The sequence below is a fragment of the Theropithecus gelada genome, chromosome 13 (genome assembly GCF_003255815.1).
Source record: "Theropithecus gelada isolate Dixy chromosome 13, Tgel_1.0, whole genome shotgun sequence".
NCBI classification, from domain to species: domain Eukaryota; kingdom Metazoa; phylum Chordata; class Mammalia; order Primates; family Cercopithecidae; genus Theropithecus; species Theropithecus gelada.
This window is the reverse complement of record NC_037681.1, coordinates 4,278,845-4,289,685: the sequence shown is the minus strand read 5'-3', so window position 1 is coordinate 4,289,685 and position 10,841 is coordinate 4,278,845.

Sequence of the window (10,841 nt, the reverse complement as noted above, 5' to 3'; positions counted from 1 at the left end):
AGACTTCATTGCTAAAAGCAAACTAAACTAAGTAGGCTAAAAGGCAACAAACTGGAGAAAACGTTCAAGGTCTTCTCTAGATCTAGGATCCTACGACGTTAATGAGGTCACCCAACATCTCTGAGTTTTCTCTTCCTTGTATGTACAACGGGAGTAGCTGGCAGGGTGCGGTGGCTCACGCCTGTAATCTCAGCACTTTGGAAGGCTGAGGTGAGTGGATCACCTGAGGTCAGGAGTTTGAGAACAGACTGACCAACATGCTGAAACCCCGTCTCTACTAAAAATACAAAAATTAGCCAGGCGTGGTGGCAGGTGCCTGTAGTCCCAGATACTTGAGAGGCTGAGGTGGAAGAATCATGTGAACCCAGGAGGCAGAGGTTGCAGTGAGCTGAGATTGCACCCATGCACTCCAGCCTGGGTGACAGAACTAGACTCTGTCTCAAAAAAAAAAAAAAAAAAAGTGAGTAGCCACACCTGTACCACATGGACAATACAGGGATGGAATGTAATGACATGCGTGAAGTGCTGTGTGAGTGATAAAAGGGCATGTGTGGTTGATATATTTTTAATCCTGGTAGAAGGAGGAGGTTCAAGGCAGAAAACTCATCAAGGCTTAATGACAACAATAGCAGCTCATATTTGTGAGGGTCTATATGCAGCCTCCCTTCATGTTACAGAAGGTAAAACCCAAGGCTAAGACTCTTCATGCAAACTAGGTCAAGCAGCAAGCTACAGGTTAGAAACAGGCAAGGCAGCAAAATAGTCACATGGGTGAACTCTGGGACTCTGCAGTCACACTCTGACTCTCCTGCTTGCAATGGGTGCTCATAAGCAAGCTAGCTAACACCTCAGAGCCTTGGTTTTCCCACCACTAAATGCAAATAATAGGCAATGCTGAGTTATTGCAAAGTTACTTCATCTTTGCAATAGCCTTCTGTGGTGAGTAGCATATTATTACTATTATTAGTCCTGGAAGAGTCAGCTCAAAGGAATCTGCTTTAAAGCCTTATTGCTCCAAGTGGGGTTCAGGAATCAGCACCATCAGCATGCTTGTGGAGTTAAAATGCAGATTCTCAGATCTCAGGTTTGACTTCCTGACTTAAAGTCATCATCTTAACCAGACCTCCCATGCACATTAAATTTGAGAAGCACTGTTTTAAAATGCATTGGCTAGGTGTGGTGGCTCATGCCTGTAATCCCAGCACTTTGGGAGGCCAAGGCAGGTGGATCACCTGAGGTCAGGAGTTCAAGACCAGCCTGACCAACATGGTGAAACCCCGTCCTTATTAAAAATACAAAATTAGCCGGGCGTGGTGGTGCATACCTGTAATCCCAGCTACTCGGGAGGCCGAGGCAGGAGAATCACTTGAACCTGGGAGGTGGAGGTTGCAGTGAGCCGAGATCATGCCATTGCACTCCAGCCTGGGCAAGAAGAGCAAAACTCTATCTCAAAATAAATAAAATAAAATAAAATAAAATAAAATAAAATAAAATGCATCAATCTTACAGTGCATAAGTTCTGGCATATGCACTAGCATAAAGGGATTCTCCTAATTATAAACCTAGCCCATCTCCTTACTCTCTATCCCACTAGCCCACTGATGACAGCAAAAACTCCCCTCTTAACACTTAACACTTCCAACACTTCCTAGCCGGGTATGGTGGCTCGCGCCTGTAATCCCAGCACTTTGGGAGGCTGGGGTGGGCAGAGCGCTTGAGACCAGGAGTTCAAGACTAGCCTGACCAACATGGCAAAACCCTGTCTCTATTGAAAATGCAAAAAAATTAGCCGGGCGTGGTGGTACACGCCTGTAATCCCAGCTATTCGGGAGGCTGAGACACAAGAACCGCTCGAACCTGGAAGGCGATGGTTGCGGTGAGCTGAGATCGTGCCACTGCACCCCAACCTGGGTGATAGTGAGACCCTGTCTCAAACAAACAAACAAACAAGTAAAAACACTTCCTTACTTTGGTTTAAAGTGTTCCATAAAATACTCCTAAGAGAAAAAACTTTAAACCATCATCATACTGCTAGAACGTCAGCTCAATCCATGCAGGTATTTTTGTCTGTTTTGTTCTACAGTGTATCTCAAGGGCCAAGACCATTGCTTGCGATATACTGGGTGCTCAGTGAATATCTGGCCAGTGAATAAATGAATTGGTCACTGATATATCAATAGGGATTAATTTATTCGACTGGCCAGCAAATTTGAGAAGACTGGGGACTCGGATCAGGAATGTTGTAAAGGAAGCCTAGAAGAGGGGAAAGGCCCAGAGTGAAGGTTTTTTCAGAGATTTGGGGATTGATTAAGGAAAAAGATATGACCACGAGGTGGCGGTGGCACACACATGCTTTCTGGGTGATGCTTTAACAGGTTTACACTGGGGAAGGTCCTTTACAGCAGGAGTCGGTAAAGGAGGCTATAGTGTGGAGATGGGATCCTACTCAGAAGGAAAGGAGGGCAGGAGGACTCATAGGAAAGAAGAGAATTGGAAAGAGGGCTTACATGGCCAGGTGAAGTCACCCAGCAGCACAGCAGGGAATATCTAGGTCAGAGAGCTCCTATGGGCTACAGTGGCTTGGGGCCTTTATGGCTTGGAGCTTTTCCTTGGCCAGCAGATACTGGGTACAGTTTCATGGAGTATACAGAGCAGGCAGGTTCTAAATGGATTAACAGAGGCTTAGTGGGGCTATGTTCAAAGCAAATGGATATGCAAACATTTGACTTTGGTTGGTGGGGTTTTGCAGGTCTGGTCTCAGCCTACAGTGAAGAAATTAATAATCAAGGGGCCAGCATACAGAGGCCATCTTTGGTTCATTTATACAGCACAAAGCAGGGGCCATGGATTAGGAAAGCCAGGCCTGGGGTTCATGCTTAAGTGAGGCTTTTGTTCAACTGGGAGGCGGTGCACAGGTGACCGGGAGGTGGAGGGGCTGAGATGGGAAAGAAAAGCACAGAGAGGGAAGACAAGCAAGCCTCAAGACGAGTGTGGCTTCTTCTGTCACTTCTGAGCCTGACCTACTACAACACGACAGAATCAAGGACAACTATTTGAAAATTCAAGGCTGAATTCAAGTCTTTCTTTGGTGAGTCAGAGTTTTCCTACAAACTCACTGGGGGGCCCTTGGTCAAGTAACCTCCCGCCCTAGGCCTCAGTTTTCATAAAAGGAGGGAATTAAACTAGATATGTGTCCTCATCAGGCTGACCTGCAGGAGCTTTTTACCAAAAGTGCCCTACCTCCTCCATTCAGAGGTTCTGATTCACTTGATCTGGGTGTGGGACAAGGACATCAGGATGCCAGGGCTGAGGCCCTCTGGACCACATAAGTGCTGAGTCAGGGACCCTGAGATCAAGTCCTCCCAGCTCTCTTGCCTGGCCCTGGCAGTGTCTGCCAATACAAAGGAGGGAGATGGGCTTTAACTTCAAAGAAAAGCTCCTTACCGCCTCAGCAGTACATTTTGACTACATGTTAATGTGGGTTGAAGGTGGATTTTCTATTTTCTCACTCACAGGCTGGCTAAAACACATTTCAAGCTTCGTTTTTGGGGGAACATAAGTTGGGCTTCAACAGGGGGTGTCAAAGTGGGGTAAAATTCTTGCACATCTTGGGGAAACCAAATAATCTTGTGTTTTCTCTTCACATAACTATGAAATCCCTAAGCCACAACAGCAAATCTCAACATGCTTGATATTAAGCCCAGTTCTCTCATAAAAGTTTCTGGAGATAATGAAACTCATCTATTGGGTTCTTAGCTTTAAACCTGAGAAAGCTTAAAAAGAGGGAAGATTGGCTTTGACGTCTTGCCTCTGGGTCTCCCTCATGTGTAGCTAAAAGAGTAGTTCAGGAAATATCCACCAGGGGTCGGCATTTTATACACACCTGACTGCTCTGGAAATTTTTTTTTTTTTTTTTTTTTTTTAAAACAGAGACGGGATTTCACCATTTTGCCCAGGCTGGTGTCAGACTCCTAGACTCAAGCAATCCGCCCGCCTCAACCTCCCAAAGTGCTAGGATTACCGTGTGAGCCACCACACCCGGACTGGAAGGAATCTTGACAAGGCAAATAATCCGTTTGGTTCTTGCTCTCAAATTAGTGAAGGTCTGGTTTTTCAAGACTCTCCAGGTGTTTCACTCTAAGGAAAAATTTATTTTCCTTCACCTATCAATCAAGCTGAGGTGGAGTCTGACCCCTGACAGGTATCCAATAAAGGTTGCCTATTGCCAATGTCTAATCTACAAGGGGTGAGACGGGAGAAGTTCTAAGTCTTCTGGGCCTGCTTTAACGTCCACTTCCTGTCATCCTGTTGTTTGTTGCGGACCTTTTACCTGTATGATTGACTGGTGTGTGGAATTAACACTCCCTGCTTGCCTGGGGGAACACGCACCACATGCTGGAACTCAGCACAGGAATCCCAACGGCGTGCCTGCAAGGGAAACGTGTACTTTTGTGTGTTGGTGGGTAGCGGACAGAACTCGTAAAACAGATAGATAAAATACCCAGGCACTCACTACAGTAGGGAATGGATCTGTTCCATTCCCTACTGTATGGAATGCAGCTATGGCTGCATTCTTTCCCAGGGACAGTTGACACAGTCAGATGACTCAGGGAACTTGACTTGCTTGGGGTCAGAGCAGAGGAAAGATCTTAGTGACCAGTGACCTCAAGCTGCCCCACCTGAGCGCTCCACCTCCACTCCAAGGGACTTCCTGTCAAGAGATCAGTATGTCTGTGTCTGGAGTCAAGACACATCTTCCTTAGGCCCCAGTGGAGTCACACTGATATCTTCGCCTTCCCTCCTTGGCAGTGTTTATTATAAGTCACAGGAGTTTAGTTTTCTTTCAACGCAGGCCTGTGGTTGGAGCACAGGGGGCTAGGCTGGGGCTAGAAATTGCTAACCTAGTAGGCAATGGTAAGGATTCTAGTCTGTCCTAAGGCATAAACAGGCCTTTGACACTCTGAAGTTTGTCCTTTCACCACCCCATGCTCCACTTCTAAGTCTCTCTCTCCCCATCTGCACCCCTTAGTTCCTACAAAAATGTCCGCAAAGCGAGGCTCTTGGACAATTTGTTCCATGAAGACATCGAGGACTGTCCATACCAGCCCTCAATAACCCTCTCTTCTAAACTCCATGAGGACCTGTAGCCCAGACCCCTGATATGCATGACACCTCGGGGGTCTTTCCAGAGGTGTATGTTTTAACCATCCCATGAGTACCTTAAGGTAAAGATTCAGTGTTTTGCTGTTTACGCTCCCTAGAGCACCTGAGCCCTTATCTGAAACTGATGAAAACTCACTGCCGACATATTCTGAAGTACATTCGTTTATTTATTTATTTTTTATTTTTCCACAGGTTAATGGGGTACAGGTGGTGCTTGGTCACATGTAGTAAGTTCTTCAGTGGAGATTTGTGAGATCCTGGTGCACCCACCACCCAAGCCATATACACTGCACCCTATTTGTAGTCTTTTATCTCTCATCCCTCACCCACCCTTCCCCCCAAGTCCCCAAAGTCCATTGTATCATTCTTATGCCTTTGTGTCCTCATAGCTTAGCTCCCACCTATCAGTGAGAACATAAGATGCTTGGTTTTCCATTCCTGAGTTACTTCACTGAGAATAAGAGTCTCCAATCTCAACCAGGTCACTGCAAATGCTGTTAATTAATTCCTTTTTATGGCTGAGTAGTATTCCACCATATATCTATATCTATCTATCTATCTGTCTGTCTGTCTGTCTGTCTGTCTGTCTATCTATCTTTCTTTCTTTCTTTATCCGCTCATTGATTGATGGGCATTTGGGTTGCTTCCACGATTTTGGGACTGCAAATTGTGCTGCTATAAACATGTGTGTGCAAGTATCTTTCTTGTGTAATGACTTCTTTTCCCAGTAGTGGGATTGCTGAATCAAAGGGTAGTTCTACTTTTAGTTCTTTATGAAATATATTAGTTTAATATGCACTTCCCATTTATTCTCCTCTCTTAGAATACTCTACCCCAGAGATCCACTTGGCTTATTCCTTCTTCTGCGTTGAGGCCTCTGCACCCATGGTTCCCTATCCGAAAGGTCTTTTTTGACCACCTTATCTAAAATAGCATTTGCCTCCTGAAAGCCACCTGTACTTCCTTTGCTTACTGTTTCTGTACTTTGCTTTATTTTTCTTCCTAAAAATGATTACTGGGTGGTCATGGTGGCTCACGCCTGTAATCCCAGCACTTTGGGAGGACAAGACGGCCAGATCGCCTGAGGTCGGGAGTTTGAGACCAGCCTGACCAACATGGAGAAACTCCATCTCTACTAAAAATACAAAATTAGGTGGGCATGGTGATACATGCCTGTAATCCCAGCTACTCGGGAGGCTGAGGCAGAATTGCTTGAACCAGGGAGGCAGAGGTTTTGGTGAGCCGAGATGGCCCCAGGGTACAAACTGGGTGTCTCTATGTTCACCCATGGTGTGTGAAGAAAGCCTGTAAGTCCCCACACTCCTCCTTCTCTCTGTGAGAGCCACAAAACCTCAAAGAAGCAGGTGTGGTGGAATTAACTGGGAAGAATGGATGACTTTTGAAATAGTGATTAAAGGATCACAGCAGAGCCACTGAACATGAGATGGCATTGTCAACACACCCCAGCCTCACCACCCGATAGGGCAGGATCCCCAGGCCTGGCTTGCTGCTTATGATTGTTCTCTATCTGCCAGCCCCCAATGCCCACAGTTCTGTTGCTATCTTCTGTGAAGGATTTCACTTCTCCTGACCTCCTGCCACTCCAAGTGCATCCAGGGTTCACCTTTGGCTCTCCAAACACAGACCAAAGTTCTCTGCTAAACACAGAGTCCATCCACTCCAGAAGGGCAGAACTTTAAAATTATAGTTATCTTTAACATCAAACTCTTCGACAGAACTTGTACCCCTTTCAGACCAGGGCGAACCTCCTGCTGAAAGTATGCCTCCCCCACGCCCCTTCTGAGAAACTCAATTCAGAACATTGTGCTGCAGGGAGCAGAGGGGAAGGGGGCCAGCTCCAGACAGAGCTGATTTTCAGATAGGCCATTTGCAAGTGGAAAGGGACAAGAGTCTGTAGTTTGAAATCATAACTCTCAGGGATGAGGTCCAGCTACATCATTTAATAGCCAAGTGATTCTGTACCAGCTCCTGAAGCTCCCTGAAGTTCATTTCATTCATTTAGAAAATCATGGCTGGGCACAGTATCTCATGCCTATAATCCCAGCACTTTGGGAGGCTCAGGTGGAAGGATCACTTTAGGCCATGAGTTCAAGACAAACCTGGCCAACAGAGCAAGAGCCCTCATCTCTACAAAAATTTTTTAAAAATTAGCCAGGTGTGGAGGCTGAAGCAGGAGGATCACTTGAGCCCCAGAGGCCTGGCTGCAGTGAGCCATGATTGTGCTACTGCACTCCAGCCTGGGCGACAGAGCAAGACCTTGTCTCTATAATAAACAAAAAAGAAAGAAAACCAAGATCATAATACTTCTCAGAGTTATTGCCACTATTAAATAACCTGCAAAAGTGCTCTAGGTAAAAGCTCACTATAAAACTGCTTGAATAGGGTTATAACCCAAGTATCACCAGATGTCTCCAGCCTGTGGGTCACCTGAATGTCCTGGTCCTGACTGAGCTCACCCTTAAGCCCCTCACTACACCCTGACATGCCCCATGTACAGACTGTAAATGCTCAGTTGCATAAATTTTGACAAATATATACATTCATTTAACCACCACCCCAATGAAAATGTAAAACATTTCCATAACTCCTGAAAATTCATTTATGTCCCTTTCTAACCAGTTCCTCCCACTCAAGAGGTATCCACTGTTCTGACTTTCATCCCATACGTTGGTTGTGTCCTGTTTCAAACTTCATATAAATGGAATCACATAGTATATACTCTTTTACTTGGCTTCTTCCTCTCAACATAATGTTTTTGAGGTTAATCCATGTTGTTGTGAGAAATCAACAGATTGTTCCTTTCTGTTGTTGAGTAGTATTTCAACTCATGAATAACAGGCTTTCCATGGACTTTTGAGATGTTTCCAGTTTTTGTCTATGATGCATAGAGCAGCTATTCTTTTATACCATTCTTCGTGTGGACATTTGTTTTCAACTCTCTGGCTTTGAGTAAATGCCTAGCAGTGAAAGGACTAGGTCAAAAGGTAGGTCAATTTACAAGAAGTTGGCAACTTGTTTTCCAAAATTGTTGCATGGTTTTACGCTCCTGTCAGCAAAGTATAAGAGTATCAGTGGTGGCTAGGTGCAGTGTCTCATGCCTGTAATCCCAGCACTTTGGGAGGCCAAGGTGGGTGGATGTCAGGAGTTCCAGACGTCCAGGAACTCCTGATGTCAGGAGTTGCAGACCAGCCTGGCCAACATGGTGAAACACTGTCTCAACTTAAAATACAAAAATTAGCTGGGCATGATGGTGGTGGTAGTTGTAGTCCCAGCTACCTGGGAGGCTAAGGCAGAAGAATTGCTGAAACCCAGGAGGAGGAGGTTGCAGTCAGCTGAGATCACTCCATTGTACTCCAGCCTGGGCAACAGAGTGAGACTTGGTCTCAAAAAAAAAAAAAAAAGAAAAGAAAGAAAGAAAATGAAAAAAGAAAAGGAGTACCTGTGGCTCCAACTCCTTGTCAACTCATCAATATTTCGTATGGTCAGTGTTTTAAATTCTAGCCTTTTTTTATGAGGATGAAGTAGTATATCTTTGAGGTCTGAATTTGTACTAAAAATATTGAGCATCTTTTAATGTGTTTATTGGTCATTTGTGATTTTTTTAAAATTGTAAAATGTCTGTTTAACTATTTTGGCCATTATTTTGAGTAGTTTGTCATTTTCTTATTTATTTATAGTTTTTAAAAATTATTTTTAATTTTTGTGAGTACATAGTAGGTGTATATATTTATGGGGTACATGAGATCTTTTGATATGGGTATGCAATGCATAATAATCACATCAGGGTAAATAGGCTATCCATCCCCTCAAGCATTTATTCTTTGTGTTACAATAATCCAATTATACTCTTTTAATTATTTAAAAATGTGCAATTAAATTATTATTGACTACAGTCACCCTGTTGTGTTATCAAATACTAGGTCTTATTTATTCTTCTAACTATTTTTTGCACCCATTAACCGTCCTACTTCTTCCTCACTCCCTCACTACCTTTTGTAACCTCTGGTAACCATCATTCTACTATCTCCACGAGTTCAATTGTTTTCATTTTTAGCTCCCACAAGTAAATGAAAACATGCAAGGTTCATCTATCTATCCCTGACTTATTTCACTTAACGTAATGACCTCTGGTTCCATTCATATTATTGCAAATGCCAGGACCTCATTCCTTTTTATGGTTGAATACTACTCCACTGTGTATATGTACCTCATTTTCTTTATTCAATCATCTGCTGATTGACACTTAAGTTGGTTCCAAATCTCGGTGACTGTGAAGAGTGCTATAATAAACATGGGAGTGCAGATATCTCTTCATTATACTGATTTCCTTTCTTTTGGGTATATACTTAGCAGTGGGATTGCTAGATCATGTGGTAGCTCTATGTTTAGTTTTTTGAGGAATCTCCAAATTGTTCTCCATAGTGGTTGTACTAATTTACATCCCCACCAAGAGTGTGCGAGGATTCCCTTTTCTCCACATCATCACCAGCATTTGTTATTACCTGTCTTTTGGATAAAAATCATTTTAACTGGGGTGAGATGATAGCTCATTGTAGTTTTGATTTGCATTTCTCTGATGATGTTGAGCACCTTTTCACATATCTGTTTTCCATTTGTATGTCTTCTTTTGAGCAAAGTCTGTTCAGATCTTTTGCCCATTTTTAATAGGATTATTAGATTTTTTTCCTGTAGAGTTGTTTGAGTTCCTTATATATTCTGGTTATTAATCCCTTGTCAGACGGATAGAGTGCAGTAAACATTTTCTTCCATTCTGTGGATTGTCTCTTCACTTTGTTGATTGTTTCCTTTGCAGTGCAGAAGCTTTTTAACTTAATGTGATCCCATTTGTCCATTTTCCTTTGGTTGCCTATGCTTATGGGATATTACTCAAGATATCTTTGCCTGATCCAATGTCCTGAAGAGTTTCCCCAATGTTTTCTTGTAGTTTCATAGTTTAAGGTCTTAGGTTTAAGTCTTTAATCCATTTTGGTTTGATTTTTGTAAATGGCAAGAGACAGGAGTGTAGTTTCATTCTTCTGCATATGGATATCCAGTTTTCCCAGCACCATTATTGAAGAGACTGTCCTTTCCCCAGTGTATGTTCTTGGTACCTTTGTCAAAAATGAGTTCACTGTAGGTGTATGGATTTTTTTCTAAGTTTTTACACTGTTCCATTGGTCTATGTGTCTGTTTTTATGCAAGTACCATGCTGCTTTGGTTACTGTAGCACTGTAGTATAATTTGAAGTCGGGTAATGTGCTTCCTCCAGTTTTGTTCTTTTTGCACAGGATAACTTTGTCTATTCTGGGTCTTTTGTGTTTCCATATAAATTTTAGGATTACTTTTTCTGTTTCTGTGAAGAATGTTGTTGGTATTTTGATAGGGATTGTACTGAATCTATGGGTGGCTTGGGGTAGTATGGACATTGTAACAATACTGATTCTTTCAGTGTATGAACATTTTAACAATATTGATTCTTCCAGTCCATGAACATAGAATATCTTTACATGTGCTTGTATAGTTTTCAAAGTTCTTCTTGTTATTGATTTCTAGTTTTATTCCATTGTGGTCAGAGAAAATACTTGATATTATATTAGTTTTTAAAAATGTTTTAAGACTTATTTTGTGGCCTAACATGGTCTATCCTTGAGAATGAT